General features: G+C 51.2%; 1 long non-coding RNA gene across 1 annotated transcript in view; it reads right to left on the reverse strand.

The window, feature by feature from the left end:
- Window positions 1–15,432, reverse strand: part of LOC134910226 (uncharacterized) — a 104,263-nt gene that overhangs the window by 53,444 nt on the left and 35,387 nt on the right. The window contains exon 4 of the long non-coding RNA XR_010176149.1: window positions 14,671–14,781. This is a non-coding gene — a long non-coding RNA (uncharacterized LOC134910226). The remainder of the gene's footprint in view (window positions 1–14,670; window positions 14,782–15,432) is intronic.

The raw sequence follows: 15,432 nt of genomic DNA on the forward strand, positions 1-15,432 counted from the left end.
GCCTTCTCCAGGTTAATACATCTGCCCCACTGTGCTTTAAAGAACCATTAATTATATTCCTTCCGTGTTCTCTAAATCTAGTTTTTATGGATCTTGTAGTTCTGCCCACATACTGCAGTGAACATGGGCACTGCAGTACGTAGACACTATAGGTTGACTCACAGCTTAAATATTGTTTTATAGGAAAGCTCTTCCCATTCACACTAGATGTAATGGAAAGAGCTTTATTGTTAACTAGGTGATTCATCGCGCCCTACGGGCGCTCTTCACACCGTCGTTAGGGGCTACGCCCCGTTAACCTCTGCACGCCTTTGAACATACGCAGGGCGGTAGATAACAGAATCAGAAACGCAGGGCAGTATAGAGGGCATACAGAAATGGGTTCCGGTTGAGATAAGATAGAGAGGCGTAGGGGGAGAGAAAGGGAATGTACAGAAACGCTGTGCGATCGGTAAAGGATAGGGAGAGGCAGGGTGGTAGGGAGAGGATAAAGAGAGGGAAGGTGTTAGACAGAAAATACCGTTGCAAGGGGCTACGATCCATTATCCCCTGCACGGGCTTCAGCTGTGCTATAATTGTTATTATATGGAGTATTACCTGTTTTTTTTTTATGGCAGTGGGTAAATATTGTAAGGGGGGAGGGCGTGCGATTGTCAAGGGGGCGTAGGCCTTTGTGAGGGCGTGCAGAGTGGCCGCAGGGCACAATGAATAACATAGTGTAGAGTGTAGTATATATTGCTAGTGTCTGCATTATGAAGTACCAGATGATTAACAGCAATGCACTGTAGATAAGATACGAAGGTGCTGTGGCCACATGTAGCAGAGCCGCTTATACACACAATGGCCACAGGTAGCAGAGCCGCTTATACACTCAATACCCACAGGTAGCAGAACCGCTTATACACACAATGGCCACAGGTAGCAGAGCCGCTTATACACACAGTGGCCACAGGTAGCAGAGCCGCTTATACACACAATACCCACAGGGGGCAGAGGCGCTTATACACACAGTGCCCACAGATAGCAGAGCCGCTTATACACACACAATACTCACAGGTAGCAGAACCGCTTATACACAGAATACCCACAGGTAGCAGAACCGCTTATACACACAATACCCACAGGGGGCAGAGGCGCTTATACACACAGTGCCCACAGATAGCAGAGCCGCTTATACACACAATACCCACAGGTAGCAGAACCGCTTATACACACAATACCCACAGGTAGCAGAACCGCTTATACACACAATACCCACAGGGGGCAGAGGCGCTTATACACACAGTGCGAAACAGGTAGCAGAGCCGCTTATACACACAATACCCACAGGGGGCAGAGGCGCTTATACACACAGTGCCCACAGGTAGCAGAGGGGCTTATACACACAGTGCCCACAGGTAGCAGAGGCGCTTATACACACAATACCCAAAGGTAGCAGAGCCGCTTATACACACAATGGCCACAGGTAGCAGAGCCGCTTATACACACAATACCCACAGGTAGCAGAGGCGCTTATACACACAGTGGCCACAGGTAGCAGAGCCGCTTATACACACAATGCCCACAGGTAGCAGAACCGCTTATACACACAATACCCACAGGTAGCAGAGCCACTTATACACACATTACCCACAGGTAGCAGAACCGCTTATACACACAATACCCACAGGGGCAGAGGCGCTTATACACACAGTGACCACAGGTAGCAGAGGGGCTTATACACACAATGGGCACAGGTAGCAGAGCCACATGTACACACATTACCCACAGGTAGCAGAACCGCTTATACACACAATACCCACAGGGGGCAGAGACGCTTATACACACAGTGCCCACAGCTAGCTGAGCCGCTTATACACACAATACCCCCAGGTAGCAGAGGCGCTTATACACAGTGCCCACAGGTAGCAGAGGTGCTTATACACACAATGGGCACAGGTAGCAGAGCCACGTGTACACACAATACCCACAGGTAGCAGAGCGGCTTATACACACAATACCCACAGGTAGCAAAGCCGCTTATACACACAGTGACCACAGGTAGCAGAGCCGCTTATACACACAGTGTGCACAGGTAGCAGCGCCACTTATACACAATGGGCACAGGTAGCAGTGTTGCTTATACACATAATGGCCACAGTATTAGTGTTTCTAATTAATCCAATGTCCATTGCTAGCAACTATACTCACAAAAGTTTGGGGGGTTTGGAAAGGGGGTGGGTTCAGTGAGGTTCCTATCCGTGGGAATCACTTGTAGCGGCTGTGGATGGTGATTCGAGGTGCTACGTGTGGTGGAGGGTTGGGTGTGGGAGGGGGTCCAGAGGTGTTGTGGGTGGCGGAGGGGTGGGTGCAGGGGCATGGATGGCGTAAAGGGTGCAGAGGTCCTGTGGGTGGGGGAGGGGGAGGTGTAGAGGGGGCGCGGATGGGGAGTGTAGTTGCTGTTGGTGGGGGAGGGGTGGGGAGGGGGACTGTGGATGAAGGAGGGGGTATGGAGGTGATGTGTGTGTGGGAGGGGCGATGTAGGGGTGTGCGTTTGGAGGTGCAGGGGGGGTGAGGTTAGGTGATGGGTTCCAGAAGTGCTGTGCTTGGGGGAGGTGTGGGATGGCACGGATGGGGGATGTAGATGTTGTGGATGGGGGAGGGGTGGATGCGGGGGAGCTGTGGATGGGGGAGGGAGTCCGGAGGTGGTTCGGGTGGTGGTCCAGAGGTGTTGCGGGTGGGGGAGGGGCAGGTGTGGGAGGTCCGCAGATGTGGAGGGTGCCTGTAGATAATGCGGGCGGGTAGGTGCTGTGGTTGTGGGAGTGGCGGGGGTATTGCGGGTGGGGTACGTGATCTGGATGGGGTAGGTGATGTGGATGTGCGGTAGCTAGGGGAGGGGCGGGTGCGGGGATGGCACGGATGGGGGAGGGGGTCCGTGGGCGCTGTGGATGAGTGGTGGGTGTGGGGTTACGGCGGTTGCGGTGGGCCAGGTGTGCTGCTGCGGTGGTTGGGGGAGGGTGCTGGTGCAGGGATACCGCAGTTGGGGTAGGGCGGTTGGTGCAGCTGCGGCGGGTAGGGGAGGGGCAGGGGAGGGGGTGCGGCGGTGGGGAAGGGGCGGGTGTGAGGATGCTGCGGGTGGGTTGGGGGGCGGCGGGAGGGGGTGTGGATGGGGTCTGTAGATGCTGGTGGTGGAGGGGCAGGTGCAGGAGGCTGTGGATGAAGGAGGGGGTCTGGAGGTGCTGTGTGTGGGGGAGGGTCGATGTAGGGGGAGTTGGGGTTGCAGAGGGGGAGGTTGGGTGATGGTTTGTAGAAGTGCTGGGGGTGGGGGAGGTGCCTGTAGATGATGGGGGTGGGGGAGGTGCTGTGGGTGGGGGACAGGTGCGGAGGGGGGGCAGGGGCTGGAGCAGTGGTGGTGCAGTTGGGTGGTGGGAGGCAGCTGCTGGGGTTCCGAGGGATGGGGAGGTGGTGCGGGTGGGGGAGGGGTGGGTGCAGGATGGGGCAGTTGCGGTGGTGGTGCGGGTTGGGTGAAGGGTGCAGCAGGGGGGAGAGGTGGGTATGGGGGAGGGGCAGGGTTGCAGCGGGTGGGGGAGGGGCGGGAGGTGCTGCAGGTGTGGGAGCTACGGGTGGGGGCGTGAGTGCCGCGGGTGGGAGAGGATGTAGGGGATGCGTTGGGTGCCGCAGGGGGGCCAGCTGGTGTTGGTGCTGTGGGTGGGGGAGGGGGCAGAGTGCCACGGGTGGTGCGGGTGTTGGTGCTGCGGGTGGGGGAGGGGGTGGAGTGCCACGGGTGGTGGGTGGATGCGGTGGGTGTCGCGGGTGTTGGTGCTGCGGGTGGGAGTGCCGCGGGTGGGGGGCGAATGCGGTTGGTTTGCCTCGGGTGTTGGTGCTACCGGTGGGGGAGGGGGCGGGAGTTCCGCGGGTGGGTGGCGCGGGTGTTTGTGCTCTGGGTGGGGGAGGGGACGGGAGTGCCGCGGGTGGTGGGTGGATGCGACGGGTGTTTGTGCTACGGGTGGGGGCGGGAGCAGTGGCACCACAACGTGGGTGCGGGCCGCACCCGGGTGTTACCCTCTGAGGGGCAGTGCCAGATTAAGGTCCTCATTGGCCTGGAGCTGAAATTTCTGAAGGGCCTATTGTGTGCCACTACGGGGGGGGGGGGTGGCCAGCATAGTTGGGGTGTAGCTACTGATATTGTGGCGTGACCAGTGCTATGTGTGTGTAATTGTATGTATGTGTGTGTGTGTATATATATATATATATATATATATATATATTTATATCTCCATAGCAAAAACAAGAGCACACATTGGAGTTATTTCAGCAGTAGTCGCAGCTACTGTACGTCTTTTGGCAGTCATGAATCTTTGGCTTTATGCAAATGTTGGTACAAGCACTTCCTGTGTGTAAAAGTGCAAGGACTGAGATGCCAACTGTTACCATCTATATACACAGTCCTTACAGCCACCATCAGTCACACCATAGGAACTTGCACCTGCCCAATGGCCATTTGAGTATGGCTTCCAATTAGAGATGAGCGTGTTCGGTTCCTCGAGATCCGAACCCCCCCGAACTTCACCCATTTTACACGGGTCCGAGGCAGCCTCGGATCTTCCCGCCTTGCTCGGTTAACCCGAACGCGCCCGAACGTCATCATCCCGCTGTCGTTTTCTCGCGAGATTCGTATTCTATATAAGGAGCCGCGCGTCGCTGCCATTTTTCACTCGTGCATTGGAGATGATAGCGAGAGGACGTGGCTGGCGTTCTCTCAGTTTTTGTGTTCAGTGTGCTGCAAATATCTGTGTTCAGTGTGCTGCAAATATCTGTGCTCAGTGTGCTGAAAATATATGTGCTCAGTGTGCTGAAAATATCTACGTTCTCTGCCTGAAAAAAACGCTCCATATCTGTGCTGCATTGTAGTTGTGCACAGTATATAGTAGGAGGACAGTGCAGAATTTTGCTGACCACCAGTATATATATAGCAGTACGGTACAGTAGTCCATTGCTCTACCTCTGTGTCGTCAAGTATACTATCCATATCTGTGCTGCATTGTAGTTGTGCGCAGTATATAGTAGGAGGACAGTGCAGAATTTTGCTGACCACCAGTACATATATAGCAGTACGGTACAGTAGTCCATTGCTCTACCTCTGTGTCGTCAAGTATACTATCCATATCTGTGCTGCATTGTAGTTGTGCGCAGTATATAGTAGGAGGACAGTGCAGAATTTTGCTGACCACCAGTATATATAATATATATATAGCAGTACGGTACAGTAGTCCATTGCTCTACCTCTGTGTCGTCAAGTATACTATCCATATCTGTGCTGCATTGTAGTTGTGTGCAGTATATATAGTAGGAGGACAGTGCAGAATTTTGCTGACCACCAGTATATATATAGCAGTACGGTACAGTAGTCCATTGCTCTACCTCTGTGTCGTCAAGCATACTATCCATATCTGTGCTGCATTGTAGTTGTGCGCAGTATATATAGTAGGAGGACAGTGCAGAATTTTGGTGCACCTCTTTTTTTTCTTTGCATCATGTGCTGTTTGGGGACAATTTTTTTAAGTGCCATCCTGTCTGACACTGCAGTGCCACTCCTAGATGGGCCAGGTGTTTGTGTCGGCCACTTGGGTCGCTTAGCTTAGCCATCCAGCGACCTTGGTGCACCTCTTTTTTTTCTTTGCATCATGTGCTGTTTGGGACCTATTTTTTAAATCTGCCATCCTGTCTGCCACTGCAGTGCCACTCCTAGATGGGCCAGGTGTTTGTGCCGGCCACTTGGGTCGCTTAGCTTAGCCATCCAGCGACCTTGGTGCACCTCTTTTTTTTCTTTGCATCATGTGCTGTTTGGGACCTATTTTTTAAATCTGCCATCCTGCCTGACACTGCAGTGCCACTCCTAGATGGGCCAGGTGTTTGTGCCGGCCACTTGGGTCGCTTAGCTTAGTCATCCAGCGACCTCGGTGCAAATTTTAGGACTAAAAATAATATTGTGAGGTGTGAGGTGTTCAGAATAGACTGGAAATGAGTGGAAATTATGGTTATTGAGGTTAATAATACTATGGGATCAAAATGACCCCCAAATTCTATGATTTAAGCTGTTTTTGAGGTTTTTTTTAAAAAAAACACCCGAATCCAAAACACACCCGAATCCGACAAAAAAAATTCAGGGAGGTTTTGCCAAAACGCGTCCGAATCCAAAACACGGCCGCGGAACCGAATCCAAAACCAAAACACAAAACCCGAAAAATCTCCGGTGCACATTACTACTTCCAATGTGAGTGATGAAGTGTCTGTGTAGAAAAACACTTTAGCAACAGCCCGTGGCACTTCCAGAACATGCCAGTGAGACAGACCATTGTTGTGCGTATTAATAGCCACCTCCAAATCACTACCCAGGAATGCCCATCACTTTTCCAAGACATCTCTGATACCGTGCATCTCAACCACAACAGTGCCTCTGTGCGTACACAGGGCCTTATTCAGAGATGGATGCAGATCGCCCCAAAAATAGTCCCAGCCTGTCCCCTCCCGACAACGCATCGTCACCGCCCCGCGGTGCAGCTGCAGGTGTCAGAACGGTCAGTGCCACTGACCGTTCACACATTGCCCTGTATATTGGCACTCTGATATAGACAGCGGCACATGCAGCACACACCACCACTTTAATACATGGGGGGAAAGGGTATCAGCGCGCATAAATGCCCTGATACCACTTCCCCCATACTGCCGCATAATACATCTACCCCAACATGTGGGATGCGGGTCATGCAAGAGTGTTTCATAACTGATGCTGGTCAGATGAGCACTCACTGTCTTCCCTCCTCATGTCTGTCTGTCTCTCTCTCTCTTCCCATGTTTGTCTCTCTCTCTCTCTCTACCGGTGTTTGAATCTCCCTCCCTCCCCGTGTATGTTTCTCTGCTCATGTCTGTCTGTCTGTCTGTCTCTCTCTCTCTCTCTCTCTCTCTCACTGTGTCTGTCTCTCTCTCTCCTTGTCTGCATCTCTATCGCTCCCTGTCTGTCTCTCCATCACTTCCTTTGTCCGGGATGTACTAAAGAAAAAATGCGGTAAAACCCCTGTTTTGGGGGGTTTTACCACATTTTCATATGTACTAAACCCCGGCCGCCGCGTTATCGCCCCTGAGGGTATCGCCATGAGTGCTGCCTATCTGCTTCACAACGTGTGTGTAAATAAATAAATATATATATATATATATATATATATATATATATATATTTATTCGTGTATAATTATATATATATATATATATATATATATATATTTATATGCAAATCTGGACCCCCACCCCTCCCTAAAAATCCTGCATTTGCCCCCGAAAAATATATTTCTATACACACACACATATATTCACTGCAAACACATATATATAGTTACTACATATGAGTATTATATATATATATATATATATATATATATATATATATATATATATATATATATAATGTATCCCATATACCAAGGCAATGTCTCAATTATACTTTTTAAATTAGCAGCACCAGGCTGGCAGCCAGCAGGACTGATACCTCACCTCAGGAGGATCAGTCACGATGCCGTGCTCAGGCAGCCTCAACGGAGCTGCTTGCTGTGCTGTCACCGCGCTGCTGCTTCCTCCAGTGATCACCCGGCTCGGTGGTAGCGGAGCGGTGCCTCTGTGATGTCCCAGTTCCTGACATCACAGCATATGCGGCACAAAGGCACCAGTCCAGGGTAAGCCGTTTCTTTATTCCATCGGCGGCAGTGTTTGATCCGCCGAAGCGGAGTGAGAGGAGAAAGGGGGGATCGCAACTGGGGGGCGGGGCTTCCGACGGACTGGGTCAGGCTGCTGTAGCAGGAAAAAATAAGATTTTACTCACCGGTAAATCTATTTCTCGTAGTCCGTAGTGGATGCTGGGAACTCCGTAAGGACCATGGGGAATAGACGGGCTCCGCAGGAGACTGGGCACTCTAAAAGAAAGATTAGGTACTATCTGGTGTGCACTGGCTCCTCCCACTATGACCCTCCTCCAGACCTCAGTTAGGATACTGTGCCCGGAAGAGCTGACACAATAAGGAAGGATTTTGAATCCCGGGTAAGACTCATACCAGCCACACCAATCACACCGTATAACTCGTGATACTACACCCAGTTAACAGTATGAAATATAACAGCCTCTCAACAGATGGCTCAACAATAACCCTTAGTTAGGCAATAACTACATACAAGTATTGCAGACAATCCGCACTTGGGATGGGCGCCCAGCATCCACTACGGACTACGAGAAATAGATTTACCGGTGAGTAAAATCTTATTTTCTCTGACGTCCTAGTGGATGCTGGGAACTCCGTAAGGACCATGGGGATTATACCAAAGCTCCCAAACGGGCGGGAGAGTGCGGATGACTCTGCAGCACCGAATGAGAGAACTCAAGGTCCTCCTCAGCCAGGGTATCAATTTTGTAGAATTTAGCAAACGTGTTTGCCCCTGACCAAGTTGCAGCTCGGCAAAATTGTAAAGCCGAGACCCCTCGGGCAGCCGCCCAAGATGAGCCCACTTTCCTCGTGGAAAGGGCTTTTACTGATTTAGGATGCGGCAATCCAGCCGCAGAATGCTCCAGCTGAATTGTGCTACAAATTCAGCGAGCAATAGTCTGCTTAGAAGCAGGAGCACCTATTTTGTTGGGTGCCTACAGGATAAAAAGCGAGTCAGTTTTCCTGACTCCAGCCGTCCTGGAAATATAAATTTTTAAGGCCCTGACTACGTCCAGTGACTTGGAATCTTCCAAGCCCCTAGTAGCCGCAGGCACTACAATAGGTTGGTTCAAGTGAAAAGCTGATACCACCTTAGGGAGAAACTGGGGACGAGTCCTCAATTCTGCCCTATCCATATGGAAAATCAGATAAGGGCTTTTACATGACAAAGCCGCCAATTCTGACACACGCCTGGCCGAAGCCAAGGCCAATAACATGACCACTTTCCACGTGAGATATTTCAAATCCACAGTTTTAAGTGGCTCAAACCAATGTGATTTTAAGAAACTCAACACCACGTTGAGATCCCAAGGTGCCACAGGAGGCACAAAAGGGGCTGAATATGTAGCACTCCCTTTACAAATGTCTGAACTCCAGGCAGTGAAGCCAGTTCTTTCTGGAAGAAAATCGACAGAGCCGAAATCTGGACCTTAATGGAACCCAATTTTAGGCCCATAGTCACCCCTGACTGTAGGAAGTGCAGAAAACGACCCAGCTGAAATTCCTCTGTTGGGGCCTTCCTGGCCTCACACCACGCAACATATTTTCGCCAAATACGGTGATAATGGTTTGCGGTTACTTCTTTCCTGGCTTTTATCAGCGTAGGAATGACTTCTTCCGGAATGCCCTTTTCCTTTAGGATCCGGAATTCAACCGCCATGCCGTCAAACGCAGCCACGGTAAGTCTTGGAACAGACAGGGCCCCTGCTGTAGCAGATCCTGTCTGAGCGGTAGAGGCCATGGGTCCTCTGATATCATTTCTTGAAGTTCTGGGTACCAAGCTCTTCTTGGCCCATCCGGAACCACGAGTATCGTTCTTACTCCTCGTTTTCTTATTATTCTCACTACCTTTGGTATGAGAGGCAGAGGAGGGAATACATAAACCGACTGGTACACCCACGGTGTCACTAGAGCGTCCACAGCTATTGCCTGAGGGTCCCTTGACCTGGCGCAATATCTAGTTTTTTGTTTAGGCGGGACGCCATCATGTCCACCTGTGGCCTTTCCCAACGGTTTACCAACAGTTGGAAGACTTCTGGATGAAGTCCCCACTCTCCCGGGTGTAGGTCGTGTCTGCTGAGGAAGTCTGCTTCCCAGTTGTCCACTCCCGGAATGAACACTGCTGACAGTGCTAAGACGTGATTTTCCGCCCATCGGAAAATCCTTGTGGCTTCTGCCATCGCCATCTTGCTTCTTGTGCCGCCCTGTCGGTTTACATGGGCGACTGCCGTGATGTTGTCTGATTGGATCAGTACCGGCTGGTTTTGAAGCAGAGGCCTTGCCAGACTTAGGGCATTGTAAATGGCGCTCAGTTCCAGAATATTTATGTGTAGGGACGACTCCTGACTTGACCAAAGTCCTTGGAAATTTCTTCCCTGTGTGACTGCCCCCCAGCCTCGAAGGCTGGCATCCGTGGTTACCAGGACCCAGTCCTGTATGCCGAATCTGCGGCCCTCTTGAAGATGAGCACTCTGCAGCCACCACAGTAGAGATACCCTGGTCCTTGGAGACAGGGTTATCAGCCGATGCATCTGAAGATGCGATTCCGACCACTTGTCCAAGAGGTCCCACTGAAAGGTTCTTGCATGGAACCTGCCGAATGGAATTTTGCTTCGTAAGAAGCTACCATTTTTCCCAGGACTCGTGTGCAGTGATGCACCGATACCTGTTTTGGTTTCAGGAGGTCTCTGACTAGAGATGACAGCTCCTTGGCTTTCTCCTGCGGGAGAAACACTTTTTTCTGTTCTGTGTCCAGAACCATCCCCAGGAACAGTAGGCGTGTGGTAGGAACCAGCTGTGACTTTGGAATGTATAGAATCCATCCGTGCTGTTGTAGCACTTCCCGAGATAGTGCTACTCCGACCAACAACTGCTCCTTGGACCTTCGCCTTTATAAGGAGATCGTCCAAGTACGGGATAATTAAAACATCATTTCTGCCATTACCTTGGTAAAGACTCTCGGTGCCGTGGACAGTCCAAACGGCAGTGTTTGGAATTGGTAATGGCAATCCTGTACCACAAATCTGAGGTACTCCTGGTGAGGATGGTAAATGGGGACATGTAGGTAAGCATCCTTGATGTCCAGGGATACCATGTAATCCCCCTCCTCCAGGCTTGCAATAACCGCCCTGAGCGATTCCATCTTGAACTTGAAATTTTTTATGTATGTGTTCAAGGATTTCAAATTTAAAATGGGTCTCACCGAACCGTCTGGTTTCGGTACCACAAACAGTGTGGAATAGTAACCCCGTCCTTGTTGAAGTAGGGGCACCTTGACTATCACCTGCTGGGAATACAGCTTGTGAATTGCCTCTAGCACAGCCTCCCTGCCTGAGGGAGTTGTCGGCAAGGCAGATTTGAGGAAACGGCGGGGGGGAGACGCTTCGAATTCCAGCTTGTACCCCTGAGATACTACTTGAAGGATCCAGGGATCCACCTGTGAGCGAGCCCACTGATCGCTGAAATTTTTGAGGCGGCCCCCCACCGTACCTGGCTACGCCTGTGGAGCCCCCGCGTCATGCGGTGGACTCAGAGGAAGCGGGGGAAGAATTTTGATTCTGGGAACTGGCTGACTGATGCAGCTTTTTCCCTCTTCCCTCGTCTCTGTGCAGAAAGGAAGCCCCTTTGACCCGCTTGCTTTTCTGAAGCCGAAAGGACTGTACCTGATAATACAGTGCTTTCTTAGGCTGTGAGGAAACCTGAGGTAAAAAAAATTCTTCCCAGCTGTTGCTGTGGATACGAGGTCCCAGAGACCACCCCCAAACAATTCCTCACCCTTATAAGGCTCTATGTGCCTTTTAAAGTCAGCATCACCTGTCCAGTGTCGGGTCTCTAATACCCTCCTGACAGAATGGACATTGCATTAATTCTGGATGCCAGCCGGCAAAATATCCCTCTGTGCATCCCTCATATATAAGAGTCGACGTCTTATGTTCGCAAAATAGTATCCCTGTTTGACAGGGTTACAGACCACGCTGCAGCAGCACTATCTGCAGGTCTCCGTCTAGTACCCGAGTGTGTAAATACAGACTTCAGGATAGCCTCCTGCTTTTTATCAGCAGGTACCTTCAAAGTGGCCGTATCCTAAGACGGCAGTGCCACCTTTTTTTGACAAACGTGTGAGCGCCTTATCCACCCTAGGGGATATCTCCCAGCGTAACTTATCCTCTGGCGGGAAAGGGTACGCCATCAGTAACTTTTTAGAAATTACCAGTTTCTTATCGGGGGAACCCACGCTTTTTCACACTTCATTCACTCATTTGATGGGGGAACAAAACACTGCCTGCTTTTTCTCCCCAAACATAAAACCCTTTTTTAGTGGTACTTGGGTTAATGTCAGAAATGTGTAACACATTTTTTATTGCCGGGATCATGTAACGGATGTTCCTAGTGGATTGTGTATATGTCTCAACCTCGTCGACACTGGAGTCAGACTCCGTGTCGACATCTGTGTCTGCCATCTGAGGTAGCGGGCGTTTTTGAGCCCCTGATGGCCTTTGAGACGCCTGGGCAGGCGCGGGCTGAGAAGCCGGCTGTCCCATAGCTGTTACGTCATCCAGCCTTTTATGTAAGGAGTTGACACTGTCGGTTTATACCTTCCACCTATCCATCCACTCTGGTGTCGGCCCCACAGGGGGCGACATCACATTTATCGGCATCTGCTCTGCCATCACATAAGCCTCCTCATCAAACGTGTCGACACAGCCGTACAGACACACCGCACACACACACAGGGAATGCTCTGACTGAGGACAGGACCCCACACAGCCCTTTGGGGAGACAGAGAGAGAGTATGCCAGCACACACCAGAGCGCTATATAATTTTGGGATTAACACTATATTGAGTGAATTTTTCCCAATAGCTGCTTGTATATACAATATTGCGCCTAAATTTTGTGCCCCCCCTCTCTTTTTAACCCTTTGAGCCTGAAAACTACAGGGGAGAGCCTGGGGAGCTGTCTTCCAGCTGCACTGTGAAGAGAAAATGGCGCCAGTGTGCTGAGGGAGAAGCCCCACCCCTTTTTCAACTGACTTTCTCCCGCTTTTTCTGGAATACTGGCAGGGGTAATTTTACATCTATATAGCCTCTAGGACTATATATGATGTAGATTTGCCAGCCAAGGTGTCATATATTGCCCTCAGGGCGCCCCCCCCAGCGCCCTGCACCCTCAGTGACCGGAGTGTGAAGTGTGCATGAGGAGCAATGGCGCACAGCTGCAGTGCTGTGCGCTACCTTGGTGAAGACCGAAGTCTTCTGCCGCCGATTTTCCGGACCTCTTCTTGCTTCTGGCTCTGTAAGGGGGACGGCGGCGCGGCTCCGGGAACGAACACCAAGGCCAGTTCCATGCGGTCGATCCCTCTGGAGCTAATGGTGTCCAGTAGCCTAAGAAGCCCAAGCTAGCTGCAAGCAGGTAGGTTCGCTTCTTCTCCCCTTAGTCCCTCGATGCAGTGAGCCTGTTGCCAGCAGGTCTCACTGTAAAATAAAAAACCTAAAATAAACTTTCTTTCTAGGAGCTCAGGAGAGCCCCTAGTGTGCATCCAGCTCGGCCGGGCACAGAAATCTAACTGAGGTCTGGAGGAGGGTCATAGTGGGAGGAGCCAGTGCACACCAGATAGTACCTAATCTTTCTTTTAGAGTGCCCAGTCTCCTGCGGAGCCCGTCTATTCCCCATGGTCCTTACGGAGTTCCCAGCATCCACTAGGACGTCAGAGAAAATGTTTTCCTGTCTGCAGCCGCAGCAAAGGAGACGCTTTGGGCCTATTTTGATGGGGCGGCCTGGAGCTGCAGCTCCATCCGCCCCATTGTTAATCCGGCCATGCTGAGGGGTGACACCAAAGTGCCGGCTCCTGTCACATTGCAGAAGCCAGCACTGCCCCGACCCACAATGTGCCGAAAACGGGGGTCGGGACGCGAAGCTAGGCCCCCTTCCGCGAAGCCACGCCCCCTTTTCACCCGCGACCGCGGGTAAGTGACGGGTGGATGCCGCGGGTGGGAGGCAGATGCGGGTGGTTTCCGCGGGTGGGAGGGGGGGCGAGTTGTGCCGAAAACGGGGGTCGGGACGCGAAGTCACGCCCCCTTCCGCGAAGCCACGCCCCATTTTCACCCGCGACCGTGGGTAAGTGACAGGTGGATGCCGCGGGTGGGGGGCAGATGCGGGTGGTTGCCGCGGGTGGGAGGGGGGGCGAGTTGTGCCGAAAACGGGGGTCGGGACGCGAAGCCACGCCCCCTTCCGCGAAGCCACGCCCCCTTTTCACCCGCGACCGCGGGTAAGTGACGGATGGGAGGCAGATGCGGGTGGTTGCCGCGGGTGGGAGAGGGGGCGAGTTGTGCCGAAAATGGGGGTCGGGACGCGAAGCCACGCCCCCTTACGCAAAGCCACGCCCCATTTTCACCCGCGACCGCGGGTAAGTGACGGATGGATGCCGCGGGTGGGGGGCAGATGCGGGTGGTTGCCGCGGGTGGGAGGGGGGGCGAGTTGTGCCGAAAACGGGGGTCAAGACGCGAAGCCACGCCCCTTCCGAGAAGCCACGCCCCCTTTTCAACCGCGACCGCGGGTAAGTGATGGGTGGATGCCGCGGGTGGGAGAGGGAGCGAGAGCAGCTGCCAGTGCTCAGCATGTCCCCCTGAACTCTGCAGCAGCCGCTAGTCTGTGAGGCGGGTAGTGTGAGTTCCGCTCACAGTCAGCGGCTGCGGTGTCACCAGAGAGAGTGTACGGGGAGAAGGGAGACAGGGGACTGGGCGGAGATGGGGAGGGGACTGGGCGGAGAGAGGGAGGGGACTGTTCCTGGCCAGATCTGTGCCTGTGACTCCGCCCAGCGTTACGGGCACAGAGTCACAGACTTGGGCAAATATATAGGAGATGTAGTTACAAGTGAGACAGACAGATTTATTACACTTATGATTACCAATAGGTATCACAGGTAACCAAGTGTCATTTCTTACCGTTTCTTTCTGTATTCTTAGTTCGCTAGGTGCCAAAATATTTTTTATATTGATATTCTTTTTAAAGGTGATTCTTGGTTTATTTCCCACAGCATCTCCCAAGATTGGATCCTGTTTCAAAATTCCAAAATTAGTACAGGTATTAATAATCTTTCTAATTTCATTTGATTTGGAATTATATTTAGATAAAAAGGTCACTGTTTCACATGGTTTTTGGTTATGAGCACCTTGTTGTTCCATCATTAAACTACTACCATCTGTTAATTCTTTTTGATCACTACCTATCTCTTCATTGTTAATTTCCTTCTCTTTATCTTTTTTTAAAAGGTCAGATCTAACAATAGATTTTGCATATAATTTGGATTCTTCTAGTAGTTTTTCCGGGTAACCTCTACGTCGGAAATTTTCTATCATAGTCTCTACCTGATCATCAAAATCTTCATCTCTAGTACAATTACGTCTTAATCTGGTTATTTGATTTTTTGGTATATTCGTAGTCCATGGTTTATAATGCGCACTGTTATAGTGCAAATAGTTGCTAGCTCCCACCGGTTTAACATAATTTGAAGATATAATCGTATCATTTTGTATTGAGAACGCCACATCTAGGAAATTAATAGTGTCAAAATTAAAAGTGTGAGTGAATGTGAGATTAAACGTGTTCAAATTAAGATAATCAACAAATTCTTGTGCACGTGCAGAACCTCCATCCCAAATAATAAATAAATCATCAATAAAACGGCCATAGAGGACCAGGTTATC

Source organism: Pseudophryne corroboree, chromosome 4 (genome assembly GCF_028390025.1).
Source record: "Pseudophryne corroboree isolate aPseCor3 chromosome 4, aPseCor3.hap2, whole genome shotgun sequence".
NCBI classification, from domain to species: Eukaryota; Metazoa; Chordata; class Amphibia; order Anura; family Myobatrachidae; genus Pseudophryne; species Pseudophryne corroboree.